At 57.7% G+C, this 22,308-nt stretch overlaps 1 protein-coding gene across 3 annotated transcripts in view; it reads right to left on the bottom strand.

The window, feature by feature from the left end:
• The window catches only part of LINGO1 (leucine rich repeat and Ig domain containing 1), a 69,037-nt gene extending 47,122 nt beyond the window's left edge, over window positions 1-21,915 (bottom strand). The window contains exons 1-2 of one of the 3 annotated variants that reach the window (XM_025472106.3): window positions 21,781-21,915; window positions 8,629-8,714 (exon numbers count right to left, since the gene is read on the bottom strand). The gene's annotated coding sequence lies outside the window, so the exon portion shown is untranslated. Of the gene's footprint in view, window positions 1-8,628; window positions 8,715-21,780 lie in introns of those variants that run through there. The other 2 variants (XM_035709036.2, XM_049104285.1) reach the window with 2 other exon arrangements.
• Between the last annotated feature and the right edge of the window lie 393 nt (window positions 21,916-22,308).

The raw sequence follows: 22,308 nt of genomic DNA, 5'->3' as shown, positions 1-22,308 counted from the left end.
ACCTCTCCCTGTTGAGAAGGAAATAAAAAGCCCCATGTGGCCTTCCAGGCACATGTGGCCTCTCACGCTGCGGCCAAGCCAAGCAGCAGCGATTAGGCGGCTGGGAAGTGAAGCCCAGCGTGGCCTGAATATTTCACGGGAGAATTTGCTTCAGAGAAAATCCCTTCTTTGCCTCCGTGCACGTCAGGGTATAATTACCCATTAGGTAGCGGAGCAGAAGCCCGGGAGGACGCGCGGCTCCGGGTGCGGGCCCTTGCCCTGCCTCTGTGCGGGCCTGGTCCAGCCCATCCCGCCTCTCACTGGCCCCGGAGGAGGGACAAGCAGATGCCATTTGGGGACGTGAGGTGGCCTGGCCCATGGTGCCCTCTGCCCTAGGTCCTCGGACTGTGCCCCCAGCACCCAAGCCCCCATCCTTGGGCCCACCCTGCTTGGGGTCTCTCTGCAGAGGCCGTCGGCTGCCCTCACTCCCTCATCTTCCCCTTCTCTCAAGCTGCCTGAAGTTCCCTGAACAAATGGCAGAGACCAAGGCTGAAGGTGGAGGGAAGGTGAGCACCAGAGGACGGGACAGAGGACACCTCGGCTGGGCCCTGGAGCCCCCCCTGGCCTCCCAGCGCCTGCCCACCAGGCCGGGAAAGACCCTCCCTCACTCTTTCTGCCCTAAAAAATGTCCACTGGGCCTAAGTAAGGCAGGTGGCATCTCCTCCAGGAAGCCCTCCAGGACGCCTCCCTGGGTCAGGAGGCTTCTCAGTCTCCTACAGCCCCGACATTTCCCTCCACCACTGTTCTGTAATCAAAGGCTGAATACTTAGGAGGCCTACAGGGGCCAGAGAGGAGATGACAGGGACCGGAGGGGCGCCGTGACGCCATCAGGAGTGGCAGGACCTGGGAAGTGGAGGGCACAGGCCCTGAGTGAGGCAGAGACGCAGACACCTCACAGCCCAGCCGTCCCAGCCCCGGGGTAGATGCAAGACGACAGGACGCACGTTCCCACAAGGACCGTCGCACAAACGCGTCATTCCTAATCGCCAAAAAGAGGAGAGAATCCCAATGCCCGCGAATAAACGCGTAACAGAAAACACGGTCTCTCCGTAGCACGGATACGGTTGGGCCACGAGAAGGACTGCGGGGCCCGTCACAACGCGGATGAGCTCTGCAAACGTCCCCTTGGGTGGCCAGGCCCAGCAGGCTACGTGGCGCGGGACTCCAAGGCTAAGAAACGCGGACGAGGCCAGCCCAGACACAGGGAGCGGAGCCGGAGCCGTGGCTGCGGGGCCTGGGGGCTGGAGAGCGGAGATGGGCACAGGGCTCCGTCTCCGAGGGCTGGAAACGCTCTGAAATTAGAACAGCGACCATCGTACACTCCTGTGAATGTGCTAAAAAAGGACTGAGCTGCACACTTTAAAGTGGTGAGTCTCAGGGTACGAGAATTAGATCTCGGTGTTAAGGAACCAGCGTGTTTGAAATGGAACCAACACATCCACAGGCCACATCCCCGGCCGCGGCCTCCAATTCCTGTCCCGCAGCTGACACATGGGTGACTCCCCCGAGAACCGAGAGGTGGCCGCCCCGAGGCCCCTCTGCAGGCCCAGAGCTGGCACCCGCGGGCAGGCCCTAGAACCACCGCTGTGCCCAAAGCAGCACGCTGACCCCCCTTTTGTGCCACGTTTTGTGCTTTCCAAACCCCCCTCAGGGGCTCTGGCCCGAGTCCCAGCCGAGTCTCAGCGGAAGCCGCGAAGGTCCAGTTTCGGGGCCGCCTGTCCCCGGGGCCACACAGCGAGCTGCAGGCCGATCAGCAGAGGAGCCAGGCCTCCCGCCCGGGGCAGCCGGTGGCCACTCCCTCGCCAGCACGGCCCGGCCGGGTGCCCCAGACCCGAGTCCGCCTGCTGGATCTGGCCTCCCGCCTCGGGCAGCCACGGCACGGACGCCTCGCCCCTCGCCCCTCGCCCCTCCAGCAGCACCCCAGCCGGCCCACAGCTGCTTCCCAGAGCCCAGGCGCGGCCGGCACCAAGGCCTAGACCCCGTCCAAGCGACCGGCCGCTCCGGGCCGGCCAGGGGCAGAGTCCGGGGTTCGGGGACAGAGGGGCCTTCGGGGGGCGTGACGGGCCATCCGGGGGCTGACACAGCTACGGTGGGACAGTCCTGAGCAGAACGGGACGGCCGGCCACCACACCTGCGAGGGCCTAACCCCCTTCTCTGCCCTGGAGGGTGGGCCTCAGGGGGTGGGGTCTCCTCTCCTGAGAGGTCTCTTCTGCTCGCCTCCTCTTGGACTCAGCCATCCTCCCTCCCAGAACCTTCCGTCAGCAGCTCCTTCGGGCCCCATAAGGACAGCAGGTTTCCAGAACCTGCCCCATGAGCCCCTGTGTCTGCGGAGATGGCCTGGGGAAGGGGCACCAGAGCCGGCCCCTTGGTTCCCATCAGCCGCCGGAAGGCAGGGGGCGGTTTTCTATTTGGTTCACAGCCACGGCTCTGGGTCCAGAAGACCAGGTGCCCAGGAACTCGTGCTCGACGAACACGCTTCCCTGCGATGGCTCTGCACGGCCGAGGACTAAACAAGCGGAAATGACCGCTTGGGAATAAATTCTGAGGTCTCTGTGCGGCCCAGGAGGCCTCCTCCATCTGACCCCTCCTGGTCACACACTGAGCCCCGACCCTGATCACACACTGAGCCCTGAGCCTGGTCACACACTGAGCCCCGACCCTGATCACACACTGAGCCCTGAGCCTGGTCACACACTGAGCCCCGACCCTGATCACACACTGAGCCCTGAGCCTGGACACACTGAGCCCCGAGCCTGATCACACACTGAGCCCTGAGCCTGGTCACACACTGAGCCCTGAGCCTGGACACACACTGAGCCCCGACCCTGGACACACACTGAGCCCTGATCCTGGTCACTCAACAGAGTCCTGACCCTGCTCACACTCTGAGACTGACCTTGTTCACCCTCTGAGCCCTGAGCCTTGTCACATCCTGAGCACTGACCCTGGTCACACACATAGCCCTGACCCTGGCAGGGTAGACTGGCCCTCAAAAAGCTAGAAGAGGCTCCAAACACCTCAGCCTCTCTCCTACCACTACTCCTCAGGGCTAGGTGACAGATTCGGTCTGTGGGTGTCAGAGACAAGTTCCAGCCTTGAGTGCCTCCTGGCAACTGGTGTGGCAGCTAATGGGTGGCTGATTTCCTGACCTCGAGGCCAGGGCTGAGAATGTGACAAGCCTCCTCTGATCCCAGGACACAACAAGTATCTAATAGATGTCAGCTCCCCCTCGAGCCAGGCATCCACAGAGGAGCTGCCCCCACCCCCCACCCGCGCCCCCCTAAACCTGGCTCCAGCTCCACCCCGCTCTCTTTCCCAGGGCCCCGAAGAAAGCTGTGAATTGCTAGGTACCTGCCTCCTCCTCTGTCACCCTTCCCCCTGCCTGGCCTTTCCCAGCCCAGATACACATCACACCCGGCCCCCATTCCGTGTCCTCAGCTGGCTGTCAGCTAATCCCTGCAGAGGTGTTAACTGATAATTAAGATGTTAGCTGTAAACTTAACGTGTGATTCCCTGCCAGGAGTATTCTGGTTTTAACAGGTTCCTCTTCAAAATGGGAAAACCTTCAAGACCCAGCCAAATGGCAGACAGGGAAGCAGAGAGGGGTGGAGGGGTGTATTTTATGCCTGGAGCCCTTCCAGCCTCCCTGGAAGCCGCTCCCCTCCGCCTCTCCTTTCACCTGCGTGGACAGAGCGCAGGCATGGCTGCAGGGAGCCCGCTGCCTCCCGGTCTCAGCTCCACCTCCTAAGAGCTGATGCCTTTGGACATGTGATGACAACTCTCAGGGCCTCAGTTTCCACATCTGCAAATGGATATACAGAGTACCACCCCCGCAGGACCGCGAGGGCACACAGGAGGCCCTCGGGACTGGAGAGCCCTGTCCTCCCTGACTTCCCTCTGCCTCTCCCCGCTACCCCCGAAGGCATCTGTGTCAGCCTCCACTCCAACCCCCCCCACACACACACTCCACCCCCGTCGACGACTGAGCCTCCATACTCTCCACTTCCCAAACGTCTCCCCAGGCACAGATCAGTGGGATCAAACGATGGCAACGGATGGACGGACGGACGGAGCTGCAGAGCAGGGAGGAAAGTTTACTCCGTGAAGCATCAAAGCAACTGGCGGGTCGTCTGGGGAAAACTACTTTGATCCCCACCTCAAGCCACATACGTAACAACGTTCCAAATGAACTACAGAGCTACATGTTTTAAAATATCATAAACAACCAGAAAGTAACGCAAGACAACATTTTCAATACTTTGCAGTTGGGAAAGGCCAGAAACCGTAAAGGACAAGAGTGGCAAACCTGACCGCGGGACAGTTTTGAACATTTAAGGAGGTTAAGAAAAGCTCTGTAAGTGTGAATGACAAAAAAAAAAAAAAAAAAACGTGAAAAGCTATTTGCCACATATGACAGATAAAGGGTTAAACCCCTTAACCTCTCATAAATCAGTTTGTTCTTGCAAGTCAATGAGTTGCATTTCACACATCCGCTCCGCCCCCACCCCTGAAACCAAGGTCATCTGCGATCTCCCGCAGCTAATGCAAGATCAATGTTCCCTCCGCCTCTCATCCCACCTCAGGCCTGAAGCAGGTCTTGCCCTTGGCTTCCAGGACCTCACACCTGCCTGGTTTTCCTCGGCCTCCTGGTTGCTCTTTCTTACTCACCTTTCCTGTTCCTCCTCAGCTCCCAACTCCTAACTGGGGAGGCCCCAGGGACAAGCCTCTGGTGCTTCTTTTCTACGTATATTCACTCCCTTGATGCTCTCAATCAATCTCAAGGCTTAAACTACTACCTTTAGGCTGATAATCCTGGGCTTGTATCTCCAGCCCAGACCTCTCCCCCAGACTCCAGCCTCACACATCCAACTGTCCCTCCACACTTCTTGGACGTCTACTGGCATGTCACGCTTGGCATGTGCCCAGCCAGGGCCTGCTCACAGGTGTGCCACCTGGGCAGTCACACAAGGCCCCTGAGTGTCGTCTAATGCTTTTGGTTTAATGCTCTACTGTTCCCACTTTGCAATTCTTAATGATTTTTTTAAACAAAGTGTGTCGGGAGGCCCGGGTGGCTGGCTCAGCGGTTTAGCGCTACCTTCCATCCAAGGCCTGACCCTGGAGACCCGGGATCGAGTCCCACGTCGGGGTCTCTGCATGGAGCCTGCTTCTCCCTCTGCCTGTGTCTCTGCCTCTCTCTCTCTCTGTGTCTCTCATGAATAAATAAATAAAATCTTTAAAAAAAATAAAAATAAACAAAGTGTCACCCATTTTCACTTTGCTCCGGGCCCCACACATTAGGTCGGCAGGCCTGCCGCCCACAGATGAAGCCTTCTCCTTCCCTGCACCACCAAACTCACTCCTCTGTCCAGTCTCCGTTGATGGCAGCGACTTGGGCCCAAACCCTTGGAGTCATTGTTACAGACTGAATGTTTGTGCCCCTCAAAATTCATAAGCTGAAGCCCTAACCTCTAATGTGGTACTTGGAGGTGGGGCCTTTGGGAGGTAAATAGGATTAGATGAGGTCGAGTAGGGCCTCTTGATGGGATTAGTGTCCTTCAAAGAAGAGGAAGACTTCTGGGTTCTCTGCAGGCAGGCAGACTAAGGAAGAGGTCATGGGAGCCCAGGTGAGACGGTGGCTTGGTCTGCAAGCCAAGTGGGGGGTCGTCCCCAAGAGCTGAGTCTGTCAGCACCTTGATCTTAGACTTCCCGGTCTCCAGAAGTGTGAGGAACACACGTGTGTTGTTCAAGCCCCCAAGCCCATGGTGTTTGGTTATGGCCGCCCGAGATGACTAAGGCAGTAATCCTTGGCTCCCTCTCCGTCTCACACGCACACTCCGCCTCACCCAATCTGTCAGCAAGTCCCACTGGCTCTACCATGAGCACGCACCCAGACTCCATCCGCCTCCCCCACCTCCATCAAGCCCCCCCACTCCCGGCCCCCACTGTCTCTTCCCTAGATCGTTACAACAGCCTCCTGACTGATCTCCCTGCTTCCCTGGCCCCCTTCACAGCAGCCAGAGGGATCGGATTCAAATGAAATTCAGATCACATCATGTCATATTCAGAACCTTCCACGGCTCCCTGCTTCGTCCTGAGTAAAAGCCAAGTCTTCGGGCGGCCCCCACGCCCGTGTGATCTGCTCTGGATCCCCCTCTGGCCGTACCTCCCACCCTCTCTCACTCCCCATGTCCCAGCCGCTCCCATCCCTGCCCTGCTGTATTTTTTCCTCCTTTAAACTTAACACTCAATGCACACACCAAATTTCACTCATTTATCTGTTTTTCTCGGCCATCTCTCCTCCGCTAGCGCGTTAGTTCCAAGAGCAGGTCTTTTTCTCAGTTTTGCTCACTGTTAGGTCCCCGACCAAAAGGGTGCTTGACACATAATAAGTGCTCAATAAACGCCTGCTGAATGCATGGACACATGAGTAGCACAATGAGCTGAGGACATGACGTCAACAGGCAATTCGCAAACGAAGAAATGGAAGTGGCCAACAAACATACCTAGTCGTGCCCGACCTCATTCACAATCAAAGAAATGCAAAAGAAAAGCCATTTTCCCCTAACTCATCAGCAGAGATTTCCGTTACTGCTAATGCCCACGGCTGGCAAGGAGGAGGGGACGAGGCCTCGTGCACGTGGTAAGTGGGCACTACCTTGTTGAGGTTGCCCTGGCCGTACGGATCACACCTTGGAAGATGTGCACCCTCCGACCCAGGCGGCCCACTTTCAGAAACACTCCTGAAGGACCCACCACACATGCACACAGACCACCAACTGGGAGGTTCCCTGGGGGAGGTTTATGGACGGCCAAATGCTCTAACGGGCCACCAGCAGGGCTGACGAGGATGCATAATTTTTTTATTTTTATTTTTTTATTTTTATTTATTTATTTTTTTAGGATGCCTAATTTAAAGGCCCCCCAAGCCACAGGCAGGAGAGGACAGCTAAGAGCTCTGCAATGCTCTATACTACGTGTTGTTGGGTGAAAACTCAAGTGACAGAGCAGTGTAACCAGGATGAGCCCCTGTGTTTGCTTTTAAAATATTTTTATGGGATCCCTGGGTGGTTTGGCGGTTTAGCACCTGCCTTTGGCCCAGGGCATGATCCTGGAGTCCTGGGATCGAGTCCCACATCCGGCTCTCAGTGCATGGAGCCTGCTTCTCCCTCCTCCTGTGTCTCTGCCTCTCTCTCTCTCTCTCTCTCTCATAAATAAATAAATAAATCTTAAAAAATATATTTTTATAAGTGCATAGAAAAAGAGTCTGGAGGGAGATACACTGAACTAGTTAGCAGCGCTTAGTCCTGGGGAGGAAAAGATTAGGGGAAGGACTCAAAGTGCATGCTTCAAATACTTTGGATTGTTTGATAGATACATAGATACATAGACAGATGACATACGGAGAACATATTACCTAACTGATCAGAAAAAGGATTCCATTTGCCATGAAAACACTTCCCTGGTCTCCCCAGTTTTGAAAGATGCAGAAATAGGGCATCCCAAGCCATCCATTGTCTGGCCCTGCCTCATTCCTGTTACCCCCCACCTCCATCCCCACACCCCAAGCACTCTGGGTTCCAACCTCATGAAACAATTTTCTATTCTTGGTTCTTTTCACGGCTCCAGGCCTGTCTCACAGTTCTGTTCACGGGCACAGAGGCTCAGCTGGCCACACCCCATGACCCTGCTGTCAGAGAGCCACATAGGGGGAGGACCCTGAGGGCACTGTCAACAGCCTCCAGAGGGAGCCCCCAGGTCTCTGCCCCAGGGTTGGTCTGTGGGACCTGGGGGAGTCAGGAGATGTCCACTGATTCCGACCTGAGCAGGCTGGGCCACCAGGACAGTCATCACAGGCACTGGAGCCAGCTGGTCCAAGGGGGCCAAGGCGGGCCCAGCAGGGAGACTTGCCAGAAGTAGAGAGGGGACCGGAGCTTCAGTCCCACTAGAGTTGTCAGATTTAGCAAAAATTGTATCCAATGCAAGATCGGGGATACACTTATGCTAAAAAAAATTGTTACCTGTCTGGAGCTCTAATTTAACTGGACATCCGGTATTTTTTCTGCAATCCCACAGTCCATCCCACCTGGGGGGCTGTTGGCCCTGAGCAGAAAGCCTCCACCCTTCGGGGTGCCCTGAAGCAGCAGAGAAATGCCAAGTAGATCCAAAGTGAGTGGGGCTGGTCCTGGTGCCCAGAAGAGCACCTGTGCCCTGGGGGAGTCCTGCAGGGGTCTGGGGCCTTCCGGAGTAAGAGCCGTCCCTCGTGGAAGCACACACGCAAGCCTAGCTCGGCGACTCCGGCAGAGAAAGGCCGGAGTGACGGCACCGGGAGCCCCACGGATGCAGAAGCTCCCAGAGCCACAGGGCTTAGGGAAAGGATGCTGAACAGACCACAGGACGATCGGGGTGGCAGCCTTGTATGTCCTGGGGCCTCTCGGTGCCCCCAGGCGCCCCAGGAGGCCCTGCTGTGGTCGGAGCCTTCACAGCCACCTGTGTCCCACACCGTCGCCCGCAGCCCATCCGCTCCTCACTGCCCGAGCCCTCCCCCCCAGCAGAGGCAGGAGGCGGCGGGAGCCCCTGCTCTCCCCCTACCTGGGTCAGACGGCGCCGGGAGGCCAACAGATCTGCCTCTGGGGGCCCGGGGAGCAGCAGCCTCTCGGTCGCGGTCCCAGCATGCACTGCAGTGGAAGAGCAGGAGGGTTAGTGCAGGTGAGATGGGCCTCGGCTACTCTACCCGGGACGTCTGAGCCCTCCCCACGGGCCGCAAGAGCCCCAGCAAGGTCCAGAAGGTCCCCTGCACCATCGGCGCCCGCGGGCTGGCTGACCACTCCTCCCGTAGGAGGCTCCCTGACCCCTCCATCCATGGTCCTCCTCCTACACGTGGTCACAAGCTGCTGTGCCCTGTCCCCCGTCCTCCCCGGCTGCCTGGCCCTGTGTATGCCCAGAGTGGAAGCCCGGCCACGCGGCCACGCTGCCGCTCCTCCGGGCCAGGCTCCTTCTCCTCCTCGGAAAGCCTCCCCTGCCCTCCGTGTGCGCGAGGCCCTCCTTCCCCGTGTCGCACTACCCCGAATGACCTACCTGTCATCCGGATTTCCCTGTCTCAACAATCTCACCGAGAGCTTTTTTTCCAGGCAGGTTAATTGAGCTATAATTTACCTAGAGTAAAATTTACCCTTTCTAGCACACAGTTCCGTGCGTTTTGACAGCTGCACGCAGCCGTGGAACCGCGACCACAGTCAAGACAGAACAATTCTATCAAAAGTCTCCCCGCGCCGTCCCTTTGTAGCCAACTTCCTGCACCCCAGCCCCTAACAACCACTCATCTATTTCCTGTCTCTGTAGGTTTGCATTTTCCAGAATATCAGACGAAGGGAATCATCTCCATGTAGCCTTTTGAGTCTGGCTTTATTCACTTAGCATATAATGCATTTGCGATTTACCTTTGTTGTTTCTTTGTTCCTAGTTTCATTCTTTTTTTATTGCTGAGTAGTATTCAATTGTTCATCCGTTTACCGGCTCAAGGGCATTTGGGCTGTTTCCAGCTTGTGGCGACTATGAATAAAGCCACTATAAATATTCACATACAGGTTTCTACGTGAACATAAGTTGTTACTTCCCTTGGGTAAATACTTAGCGGCAGGATTGCTGGGTTCTATGGTAAACATATTTTTAACTTTATAAGAAACTGCCAAACGTGGTTTTTTTGTTTTTTTGGTTTTTTTTGGCCAAACTGTTTTCTAAAGTGGCTGTACCATTTTGCATTCCCACCAGCAACACGGGAGAGTCCCCTTGTTCCGTATCCTTACTGACACTTGATATTGCCAATTTGGTAGACGTCAATGCAAGAGACACACGGTGGTATCTCACTGGTTTTAATTTTTCATGTACCTGATTTACTGTTTTCGTACCATCTCTATTTGCAATTATCATCTTAATTTAATTATTTACATCTTTCTTTTTTTCCATTTCCCCCATCATCCATGAGAGCAGAGACCCTGACGTCTACTCCCCCAATACCTAGCACAGCATCTGGTACTAGATGATGGTGGTGGTGGTGGTGGTGATGGGGGTGGGGGTGGTGGTGATGACGGTGATGATGGTGGTGGTGATAGTGGTGATGGTGGTGGTGATGGGAGTGATGGTGGTGGTGGTGGTGGTGGTGGTGGTGGTGGTGACGGCAGCTGCAGTGTTGAGAGTTAATATTTATAGAGTACTTATCATGTGCCCAGCGCTGTTCTGAGGACTTTACAAATACTAACCCATTTAATGCTCACCCTTCCCCTAAGACAGATACATGCTATCAATACCCTCATGTTAAGAGAAGAAAGCTGAGGCAGAGGGAAGTACCTGGCCCTAGGTCACTTCGCTGATAAGGGGCCAAGCCATGCTTCCATCCCAGCTGTTCTGGAATCAGACCGCACAGTAGTCATCAGTACATTCCATGACCCACATTTGCTGAAGGAATGAAAGCCTGGATGAAAGGCAGGATCTTCTAGCTCTCTCTCACGGTGAGGGTATGCTCCTGGGCTGGAGGCCATCATACCCAACATGCCATAGACTGAGTGTCTATGTCCCGTCCACACCCCCAAATTCCTGTGTTGAAACTGAAGTCCAAGGTAATGGTATTTGGAGGTGAGGCTTTGGGGGAGGGGATTAGGTCATGAAGGTCTCATGAATCTCATGAATGAGATTAGCACCTTTACCAAAGAGACCCGTCCCTTGTGCCATAGGATGACACCATGAAAAGATGGCGTCGATGACCTAGGAAACGGGCCCTCACTAGACACCAAATCTGCCGGCGTCTTGGTCTTGGACTTCCCAGCCTCCAGAACCGGGAGACAATAACCCTCTGCTGTTTACTGGCCACCCAGTCTGTGGGATTTTGTTAGAGCAGCCCAAATGGACTTAAGACATAGCTTCTGATGTCTTCTCTTGGATTTTCTCCCGCCAAAGCTGAACTTGTCTTCACTCCCGTTCCTGCTTCTCCTCTTGAGAAACTCATTTTATGGGATGGTCTTGGTATTCGAAGCAGTCATTGGGGTAAGAGGGGAGAGGCTGAGTCAAACCTAGAGCTTGGTGAGTGGAGGCCTGGACCTGGGCCTGCCATGGGGCTTATTCATCCATAGGGACTCTTCCCCAAAGCTTCTCTCATCAAGCCCTCCCAGACACTCTGGCTTCCCCAACCCCAGTGGAGAGAATGACAGCAGGTCGTGGCCTTGGCGCTTCTGAAGCCCTGGCTCTGACAGTGGTCCTGTAACACCCCTTGTAGAGAAGATTTTACTGGTCGCTGAACATCTGGGTGCATTTCCTCCACGCCCTCCTGTCCTAGCAGGATGTCCCCTCTCCTCGTCCCCCTTATAGTCAGTTGAGGCTGCATGAGAAGTTCTGGCCAATGGGTTGGGAACAAAAGTGATGTGTGTCATTGCTGGGCCGAGGCATTTAAGAGCAGAGTGTGATTCCATCTTTTTCTCTTCTTTGCCACGGTGACTGGAGGAGGCCCCGCGTTCCAGGTGGGGCGGCTACAGGATGGTGGAGTTCCGGCCAGCCTGGGTCCCTGCGTGACTGTACGGACCAGAGTCCGCCCCCGTCCCCACTTCCCTCACTGGACACGGAATACGAGGTCAGACTGTCCATAGAGGAAGAAAGAATAACAGAGCCTTTGCTGCCGTAGGTCACCGGTAGTTCCCAGAGCACCGGTTCGAGCAGCACGGCCCTGCACACCCCCCGGCATCCCCATGGGCCACCTGGGGCACATGACCTTGCTGTATTTGCTTGGAGAGCATGTTTGCATGACGTTCTGAGGGAGAGAACTAAGCTCCATTTGGAAGCCCCTAAATCACTAGCACTTCAGTGGGGGACACAAATGCATCAATCCCCAATTTCACAGGTTCTCCATCCACAAGTAAAAGGGGGAAGTTTCCAGCCCTGTAGTAGGATCCGCCAGCGGGATGATCCCCCCTGCAGAAGGGAGGCGCGAGCAGAGGCAAGCGGTAACACCTCCAGGACAGCGGGCGCCTCGGCCTACATTCAAGGGCTTGGAGTTGAACTTCGAACAAAGGCTAGGGCGCCCTCAGAGCTTTAGCCCCGCTCGGCCCGGGGCCCCTCTTGTCTGCCCTGGATGACAGCTGGGGCAGGGAGGTTCCAGCAGGGCCCTTGAGCCACCATGACAGCGGCCACAAGCTTAATTCACCTTTGTATTTTGAAATTATGGTCACTTTACTTTGGCAATTATCCCCTTCAATGCTCTGCGCTCCTGTGGGACAACCCGGGACCACAGGGAGAAGAGGGAGCCCCTGGAGGCACCAACCGGCTCTGGCAGCGACCTGAGGGGAAGGGCCTCGCGTCCATTAACGCCCCCGGGGTTCCTCGCTTTTTCCGAGAGCGATGGTTCGGCAGTAGTGGGTTATACTGCCTCCCTTGTACCCACGTTGGGGAGAACCTTAAAGGGTGCCGTGCAGCGTCCTTGAGGCCCGCAGGACGTGGGCAAGCTTGGGGAGGGTCGTGGTCCTCGTTGTCGGAGGAGGAGGAGGAGGAGGAGGAGGAGGAGGAGGAGGAGGAGTGCTGACGTGGCTAGGCCGCCCCCAGTGCCCAAAGGCTCACCTGGCCTTGTTCGGCCAGGTTGGCTGGGAGTCCTAGGGGCGCCCTGCAGGGGTGCGGGGTGAGTGGAGGCGGGGCTGGGCTGGAAGCAGGCAGAGATGGTGCAGGAGCCCCGGGACAGAGCCAGCCTCCCCGAAGCCGTCACAAGGACCCTGTCTCCTACCGGCCGGGGTTCTGCTGTCCCGGGTGTAACCCCCCCCAGCCCCCCAGGCAGTCTCAGGCAGCTCTCTCGTCCTTCGGGTTAATAAGCAGGTGTGCCTGATGCCGGGCAACTGAGAACAAAACCCTACAAGCGCTGGCGGCTCCATCCTTTACCACGAGCATTTATTTACCCGGCGGCTCGTTCCGGCGACGAGAAATCCGCAGTGGTGAGTCTGATGATTTCGGTGGGAAACCTTTACCTGGGTGTAGACCTGAGGTTCGAGCCCAGTGTGAACACCTTGCTCTCACCCTTCGCAGCCACAGGATCTGCTCTGATCTGCTCTGATCTGCTCGTGGGAGGAAACCGTGCCGGGATTTGCGGGGCTTTCGGCTTTTGTTTCCTGTGGGTCGGGCTGCTGGCCGGGGCTCAGGGCTCCAGCGACGGCTGCGGCCCGGGGGCCGGTCGGGCTGGGTCAGCTGGGCCCTCGGCCCCAGAGCACACCCGTCTCCACCCAGGGAGCAAGGGGTGTTCCAGACACCGGATCCGGATCCGCGTGGGGTGCACGGAGGCTGCCCTGCCCCTGGACGCCCTTTGCCACCAGCTGCGCTTCAATTCACGGTCTGCCAAGGCCTTGGGGGCTGACGCCGAGGACAGAGGTTCACAGGCACAGGGTGAAAGAAGGCCCCGCGGGGACCAGAGGAAGAGCTGGCACGGGGTGAAGTGACAGGTGAAGAGAAGACGAGAGGAAGGAGGCAGGACGGAGCAGAGACCGAGGTGAAGGCGTCGCCTTGGGCCGTCGCCATCGGCCTCCCGGGCGGAGCGCGTCGCGGGCGCTAACACTTCAGTGCCGCCAGCACCCTGCGAGGTGGGCACCGGGATCGTCTACGTTTTCAGAATGGGGACACTGAGGCACGGAGAGGGGCCGTAACTTGCCTTGTAAGGTCCCGGCACTCGCGCTCAGAGTCCCCGACGAAACGGGGTTGGTCAGTTAGAGGCGAGGGCAAGGCTCCTAACAGTGTTGGCGGGAGGGACGGTGGGGGCTCAGCCGTGGAGCGTCTGCCTCTCGCCCGGGCTGTGACCTCGGGGTCCCGGGATCGAGTCCCACGTCGGGCTCCCTGCAAGGAGCCTGCTTCTCCCTCTGCCTGTGTCTCTGCCTCTCTCTGTGTGTCTCTCATGAATAAATAAATAAAATCTTTTTTTAAAAAATACTGTTGGGTGGTCAGATCTAAGTTGTCGAAAAAAATCCCCTTTCTGTCTCGTACCGCTCTGCCTCCTTAAGCCACTTACTTAACCAGAGCCTGGGTCCTTGTCCATAAGACAACCTCCTACGGTGGGAGAGGTCACCGAGTGAGCGTGCGCCGAGCCGCGGACACTACCTGGCGGAGAACAGACGCTCCACGAAGATGAGAGTCCGTGCCGCGGCCCCTCCGTGCAGCCACGGTACAGAAGGCCAACCCCAGACCCCGGGTACAGATGGCCAACCCCAGACCCTGCTGGTACCCGTGTGCATAGATGTGTTCACAGATGCCGCGTCCCTGCACGGGGGAGCACCTGCAGGCACCTGCATGCATTTCCCTCCTAATCTGTCCCCACCTCACAGTGGTGGTGGCACGAGCCATGCAGACCCCCAGCCGCACACCCCGGCATTGCTCCAAAGTCCTTTCCCTCTCCCTCTTCCATCGTCACATCCCATCACTATGGGCAGCCAATCGTTGAGTATTTCCCAAACTCACCTTCTCCCCAGTCTTGCCCCAACCCCACCCAGGACAAAGGTCTCAGCTGCTCCCCGTCCTCCGGCTCGCTGTCCCCCTCCGCCCGCCCTGCACACAGCGGCCATCAGAGCCACCTTTCCCAGTCACCCATCTGACCTCCACTTAGAACCCTTCCAGGAAGCCCGGCCAAGCAGGATGTGAAACTCAGAAACTCAGAAAAAGTCTGACAGATTTGACTAAATAAAGATCTAAAGCTTCTCTAGGGCCAAAGAGACCATAAACCAAGTTAAAAAAGACAAACAGCAGACTAGGGAAAAGATGTGCAATGCACCCAACAGACAAAAAAGTCTGAAAATCCCTAATATACTAAAAGCTCCTTTGTAGCAACAAGAAATAAGGAAAAAAGGAAAAGGAAGAAAAATGGGCAAAGGATATGAACAGTCAATTCACGGAGGAGGAAGTACAAATGGTCCACGAACAAGATGCTCAGCTCCGCTGGGGAGAAGGAAAGTGAGTGTTGAAACCGCAGCAAGACGCTCTCCTGGATTCTTAGCTCAAGTTAAAAAGCTTGGTCAGTTGGGTGCGGAGGACGGTGTGGGGGACGTGGCCAGCCACAGATTCCGCGGGCGGCCCAACCTTCTGCAAGAGCGCCGCGGCCACCTACCAAAATGTGATAAACGTGCCCTTTGGCCAGGCAACCCCACCTCTACAAATCCATCCTAGATGCTCACGCGTGTCAGCAAGATGTCTACTCGAGGGCGGCCGCTGACGCCTTATTCGGAAGAGTGAAAAACTGAAGATGACCTAAGTATCCGTCAACCCAGGACTCGTTACCCACACCACCCTTTGGCCAAACAAGGGACTATTAGGCAACCATTAAAATGGATACCACAGGGATCCCTGGGTGGCGCAGCGGTTTGGCGCCTGCCTTTGGCCCAGGGCGCAATCCTGGAGACCCGGGATCGAATCCCACGTCGGGCTCCCGGTGCCTGGAGCCTGCTTCTCCCTCTGCCTGTGTCTCTGCCTCTCTCTCTCTCTCTCTCTTCTGTGTGACTATCATAAATAAATAAAAATTAAAAAAAAATAAAATGGACACCACAGACCTGTGTGCAGGGCCCCTGACAGATGCGCACCCCATGCCGGAAAGGGAAAGGGGGAGCCGCATGTGCTGGACATGAATCCATGTTTTTTTTTTTAAAAAAAGTGAGATACAGGGGACGCATGGGGGGCTCAGCGGTTAAGCTCTGCTTTCAGCTCAGGTTGTGACCCCAGGGTCCTGGGATCGAATCCCGCATCGGGCTCCCCCTGCTTCTCCCTCTGCCTGTGTCTCTGCCTCTCTCTCTGTGTCTCATGAATAAATAAATACAATCTTTAAAATAAATAGATAGATAGTGATATACGGGGCACCCGGGTGGTTCAGTCGGTAGAGCACGTGACTCTTGATCTCGGGGTTGTGAGTTCAAGCCCCATGTTGGGTGTAGAGATTACTCAGAACTAAAACCTTTAGGGGGCGCCCAGGTGGCTCAGGGGTTGAGCATCTGCCTCTGGCTCAGGTCGTGATCCCCGGGTCCTGGGATCGAGTCCCGCATCGGGCTCCCTGCAGGGAGCCTGCCTCTCCCCCGGCCTGTGTCTCTGTGTCTCTCGTGAATAAATAAATAAAACCTTTTTTTTTTAAAAAAAAAAGAACTAAAACCTTTAAAGAAAAAGTGATATATAATACATATGTTTGTAAAACGCAGCAAAAAGCTCTGGAAGGAGGCACCTCAGACCCACGATGGTGAGGCCTTGGCAGCACAAGATTTAAGGGCAAAGAGGGAACTTCCATGTGTATAGACACACGTCTATACTGTTTCAATGTCTTTGCATGAGCAAATGTTAAAAAAGAAGAAAGAGAAAAAAAAGACCCCATCCCATGGCCCCTCATGGGCTGTAGGGCTACACTCCCCCATGTGGCATCCAAGGTCCCTCAGAACACAGCCCTGGGACCTCCCCTTGACCCCCTTTTTTTTTTAAAAGATTTATTTACTTATTTGAGAGAGCAAGGTGAGACAGCATGAGCATGAGGAGGGGCGGAGGCAGAGGGAGGAGCAGACTCCCCGCTGAGCAGGGAGCCCGACTCAGGGCTGGCCCCCAGGACCCTGAGGTCATGACCTGAGCTGAAGGCAGACACTTAGCCGACTGAGCCCCCCAGACGCCCCTCCTTGACCCATTCTTAAGTCTAGACAGAGCCAGATCCCTTGCATGTCCCCAAACTGCCTCTGGATCTTCGTCTATGGTTCCCTCTTCTGGGCACGTCCTTCCCTGCCTCTGGGCCTCATCATGTGTCACCACCTTCTGGAAACTCCCTCAACACTGTACCTTCAGGCCCCTCCCAGAGTCACAGTGACAGCGCACAGTCGCTGTGGGTCTACGTCAGGGCTGCGCCATGGGCTTCACGCTGTGTTCAGAGCAACCCCAGAGGGGCTTGTCAGCACCTCATCTACCAGAGGAGGAAACTGAGGCACGGCGAGATTCCACGACTGGCTCAGCCACACCACCAGGAATCAGCAGAGCCATCGAGGGTGCCCATGCAGAGGGGCCTGCGCTGGGGCCCGTAGACTCTCCTGCGAGCCCCAGTGGTGGGCCTTGCCTTGTTCCTGCCCTGCTCCCCGAACCTGGGCCCGGGGAGGTCTGCTGGGGCCTCAAGGCAGCCCTCCATCCCCAGCAGGCACGGCTGCTGCAGAGCATCTGGCAGGCTGCGGGCCGGTGTCCTCAGGGGGCTAAGGGACCCGGGACTGCTGAGGAAAGGGACGGGTTTGTGGAGGTGTGACCCCTCCCAAGGAAGCCCGCCCCCCACTATCTCTTGTACCCCTACTGTGTGCCAGGCCCTGGGGGCCACCGGCCCTGCCTTCCAGGAGCCTCGAGGTCAGACCCAGGAGGGCCAGGAGCCTAGGGGGCAGGGCGGAGAGCACCTGTGGGATGGTGCAGGGAGCGCGGGTGACTTCTGCCTGGAGAGTGAGCCCACGGGTGGCTCCATGAAGGAAGTGGCGTCTGGGCCCAGCCTAGAGACATGAAGGGGGTTTGGGCAGATGGCGATGGGGAGGAGAACTCCGGGGGCTGAATCAGCTTGAACAGGGCCTAGTGTAGTGTGGGGGGCGGAAAGTGCGGGGCGGCCGGGGGTGAGTCACGGTTGTGGCTCCAGAAGGCGGCAGTGGACGAGGAGGGGCGCGGGGGGGGGGGGGGGGGACAGCAGCAGAGGCGAGGCCAGGCTGGCCTGAGGCGGAGGGGTGGCTGGGCCCAGGGTGGGAGGGTGTCAGGCAAGCTCCCTCCGCCTCTGCACGCAGCGGGTGGCTCTCGGGGGGACTCTGGCCCAGGCCCAGCCACCTGGATAAACACCTCCCCAGACTGCTAAGGGGTTTAAAGGAGAAGGTGCTTCCAGCACTGGGAACCTGCAGAGGGGAGGTCAACACGCCTGGGGGGCCTGCCGGGGCCGGGGGCCGCCGCCTGCGGGGTGTGGACTTGCATCCCACGCAGTCCTGTGCTTGCGTTCGGGGTAACGTGATTCAGACCCTTTAACCTTAAGGACGGATGAGAGGCACAGCCCCGTGATCTGGGAGGGTCCCGGCCTCACTTTGCCCACGACAGTGGTGGGCGGCTGGCTGCGTGGGTTCTCTGGGCCGGCTTTCTCAGGGAGGCAAGAAGAGGGGGGGAAGAGGAACCTAGTGGAACCAGGAGAGGGGACAAGCGGGATGGGAAAGCAGCAGACTTCCTTCGGGGGCCGGTCCCCTACGCAGCCGGGACCCTCTGCTCCCCGCAGGCCTCAGGCTCCAGCCAGGTGAGGGGGGAGGAGTTGGAAGGGGACAACTCCTGCCCCCCAGGGCCCAGGCATTCCCTGAAGGGCGGTGCGCAGGCCGCGAGCTCCGGGAACTGCCCCCACTGGGCAACGTCGGGCGGGTCCCTGCACACCTGTGAGCTCCTGGATGCAAGGGATAAAAATGCCTCCCTTGTAAGGTAACACTACCGGCCGGCGCCCTACCAGCCCTCCCCACGCGAGTCGTGCCAGCCAGTTCCTGCAGGAGAGTCACTCACCCGGGGGGGTTCCAGCGACCCGGCCCCCACACCAGCCCCACACTGTCCTCCTCCGTGGCGACCAGCGTCAGCCCCTCCAGCCCCCCCAGCCTCCCCACCTCAGCTCCGACCTCAGTGCCCGCGTGCTTGTCACTCCCCCCACCAGCCCTGCGGGCAGGGACCGTGTGTGACTCATCTTGGCCATTTCAGAGACTGGTGCGGGCCTCGCAGGGCAGTCCTGCCGATAAGCAGGAGGGCTGGCGCTGAGGACGGACAAGTAGGGTCTCCTGCCCTGCCCACCCCAGCCCCTGTTACTCCGCCCGCAAGCCCCTGACGATGCTGGGCTGAGTGAGGCTGGGATCAGGGCTCAGTCTAGGACTGGGATCAGGGCTCGGGGTGGGGTAGGTCAGAGCTCCATACAGGAGGTTTTCTGCCTCGGGACTCTCCCCAGCCTCGCCCACCGCTTGCAAACCACATCTTCTGCTCTCGAGAGGCAGGGGCCTGCCTTCCGGTCCTCGTTATGCGCACCCCGCACCCTGGCAGGGCCCGTCCTATGCTGCACCCTCCACAGCTCTGCTGGGATTCCCATATTCCCGTTTCCCCGGCCCCCAACCCCAGCCCAGCAGAAGTGGCCCGAGGCAGCAAGCACCTCCCTGCATCCCTAACTGGGCTTCAGAAACACAGCCAGGACGGCCGTCCTGGCACGGATGCATCCCCACGGCCAGGAGAAGGGGTTTGCGGATTGTCCCTGATTTCTCAATTCTCCACCCCGCTGCCCTCACTCCCTTAGCCCAGAGACCACCAACGGCCCTAAACCCAGGTCTGGCTCAGCATGCAGGTAAGGTGTCCACTGGCCCGTGCATGCAACAAGACGTGACACCCCAAATGCCCCCACCTGTCGCAGTGCCTGAAACCCCTGCTTTGTGCTCCTTGCTCTCAGCCACCCTTGCCCAACCCCCTCTGAAACCCAGTTGTGGGTCAGTTTTCAGCTGTCTGGGTGCAGGGACTGTTGGATCCCTCAGTCCTGGGTGACTCGGGCCTAGTCCGAGCTCAGGGGAGCTGCATCCGAGGCCGCCCTGGGTGGGCACCAGAGCTAGGCTTCCTCCCAAGACCGCCAGGGCAGGGGGCTGCGGCCACCCCTCTGCCCCCACCCACAACGCCAAGCCCCCTACCCTCTCTGCCCGCTACTCTCAAGCAGAGGGTCAAGTTGGTTTGCTGGCAAGACACATGGTTCTCATTTTAATTAATTAAAGAAAAATCTAATCACTGCATTAAACTTCTCATTACTCCACTTGAATACCCGTTAAGTAAATTTAATTACCAGAGGATTGGGTTTCCCAGCCTCTTTCATTAGCTTCTGATAAGATGAGAAGCGGGGAGGGAGCTGGGCGGGAGGCAGAACAATGTCATTCGTGACCCGCAGAGGGCAGGGTGGGCACTTCCCCCGGGGTTGCCACGGTCAGGCCTCCGTGTCTCCCTGGGGACAGGCTCAGCCCGGGCTCTGGGGGAGACACTCCCACCCCAGCCACCTTTGGGAAGGGCAAAGCCCGGCGTCCGGCTGAGAGCTTTAACCCAGGCCACTCTTGCTTATTTGTAATTTAGACCCCACCTTCCCCGAAAAGAGTCTGAGGCTACTAAGAACAGCACAAGCTGAAAATTAAGAAATCAGAAGGAGAAAATGAGACAGAGGAGGCCAGAGGTAAGGCTACTGAGCGACCACGTGACAGCACTCTGAGCCCTAACGAGACGTGGGCCACAAACCAGCCACCTGCTTCCTGGCAGCCAAGGCAAAGAGAGCAACACGCTTCGGCACCGCTGCTGGAACCCACAGAGCGTTCACGGGGACGTGCCTCCCCGTCTGTCGGAAGGGTGCAGCCGAGGAAGGACTCAAGGAGACAGACAGTGGCCGGGGCAGTGAGCAGAGGCCTCCCTGGAAAGGGAGGGACCCACACAGGCCCTGAAGGAGGATGCAGAGAGCAAGAAGGGGCACAGGAGGCGGGAGGACCACATGGCTGAGGCTGAAGGCAGAGGGGGAGAGGCGGGGAGCAGAGGGAGGACGAGGAGGCCTGGGGCGGGGCGGGAAAAGCTTCTGGAGAGGAGGGGACAACGGTCCACCCCGTCAGCAGACCCCAGGCTGGGCAGCCCAGCTCGGGGCCACCTTGTCTGCGGGGCGGAGGTTCTGTGGTGTGAACCCGGGGACCAGCCCGAGGCTACGCTCCCTGAGACCACGACCTCACTCACGGGCTCATTCCTACCCCATTCCTGCTCTTCCCCCTTCCGGGGATCCCGACTGGCAATACTTGCTCTGTGGCTCCTTCCAAATTTGAAGAGGATAGGATGTTCCCAGCTCCCCGGAAAAGGAAGGAGACGAGGACAAGGATTTACAGAGCACCTGCCAGACGCCAGCGCTTCGCACAGATCATTTCGAGTAGCTCTCGAAGCATCCCTGCCCGGTGGGGTCATCATCAGATCAGGAAACCAAGGCTCAGGGAGGCGCAGGGATTTGCCCAAGGACGCGCAGCACATCGGCATCTACCTGGGACTGGCGTCCAGCTGTCCAAGCCGGACAAACTCTACCGCTCATTTGTCACTTGCTTCCCTCAATCGGGGGTGACTCCTTCTGCAGCTAGACTCCAAGCTTCCTTTGGGGAACACCCTCCCTTCGCTCCTGGTCACACGGCTGGGGAGGGACAGGCCCTGACCCCCAGTCCCTTTAGGTTTCCAGGACCTGTGGACCCCGTTAAAGGGTCAGGACGATCCAAACAGGGATCCAATCGGGCCCAAGAGATCAACCCCAGGACTTCTGTTTGTTCCATCAAGAAAGCAGAATTCATCTCCAGCCCTGACCCCAGATTTTAACCTGGGAGCATGTTGCCTCAGAAACTCTTGGCAGGACATCCTGTGACCGTGTCATGTGCCACGGCTCCCAAGAGCAGAGCCATCACCCAGGACGAGAAGCAGAGAAATACAGACAGGAAACAGGTCCTGGTCACATTGTTTGAGCCACTGGATCAAGCCCTGCCCGAAGCCCAACCTACCTCTGAACCCTTCAGTTATGTGAGCTGCTAATTTTATTTTATCCAAATGGTTTTTTTTTTTTTTTTTTTTTTTTTTTTGCCATTGCAACCAAGGGAATTCTGACAGAGACCAAGTTCAGAAAGGTTTCCTTCTTATTCCAGAGACCACGAAAGCCCAGCTGAGTATCCCCAGGAGCCAGGGAGTGAGCAGAGTGAGGATGCCACCTACCGTGACTGCTACTGAGCCCCTCGGAGTCCTGAAGCTTGCGGAGCCCCCAGGCTGGGGTGAGGGGTAGGCTTGGAAGCTGGTCCAGGGACTGGATGGGGGCAGAGCCCTGTAGATGCAGGTGGGAGGCTGGGTGGCCTCACAGGCTCAAGGCAGCCAGGACATGGCCATGGGATCCCTGGAAAACAGGAGAGACAAGGGTGAGCAGTAGGGCTCGTAGCGGGACAGAGGAGCCCGTGGGCACAGGGGCAGGGTGAAGGCAGCTACTTTGGCAAAGGTGAGACCAAAGCCAGCCGAGCTCCTCTGCACACCCTCACATCCCGCCTCTGCTTCCCCCTGTTCACTGCACCCCAGCCCAGGCATCTCTCCTCCCCCTGCCGCACCTCCAGGCTGCAGAAAAGCAACTACAGGGGGGCTCCTCCGACAGGGAGGGAGAGACGGGGGCAGGCGTGGTCAGAACCCTGGGTCGCCAGAGCACGTGCACCTGCTGCTGGGGAGACGCAGCTTCACCCTCGTGCTGCGGGCTCCTCT

This window comes from Canis lupus, chromosome 30 (genome assembly GCF_003254725.2).
Source record: "Canis lupus dingo isolate Sandy chromosome 30, ASM325472v2, whole genome shotgun sequence".
Classification (NCBI taxonomy): domain Eukaryota; kingdom Metazoa; phylum Chordata; class Mammalia; order Carnivora; family Canidae; genus Canis; species Canis lupus.
The sequence above is the reverse complement of the archived record's forward strand: the minus strand, read 5'-3'. Positions and strand labels throughout refer to the sequence as shown.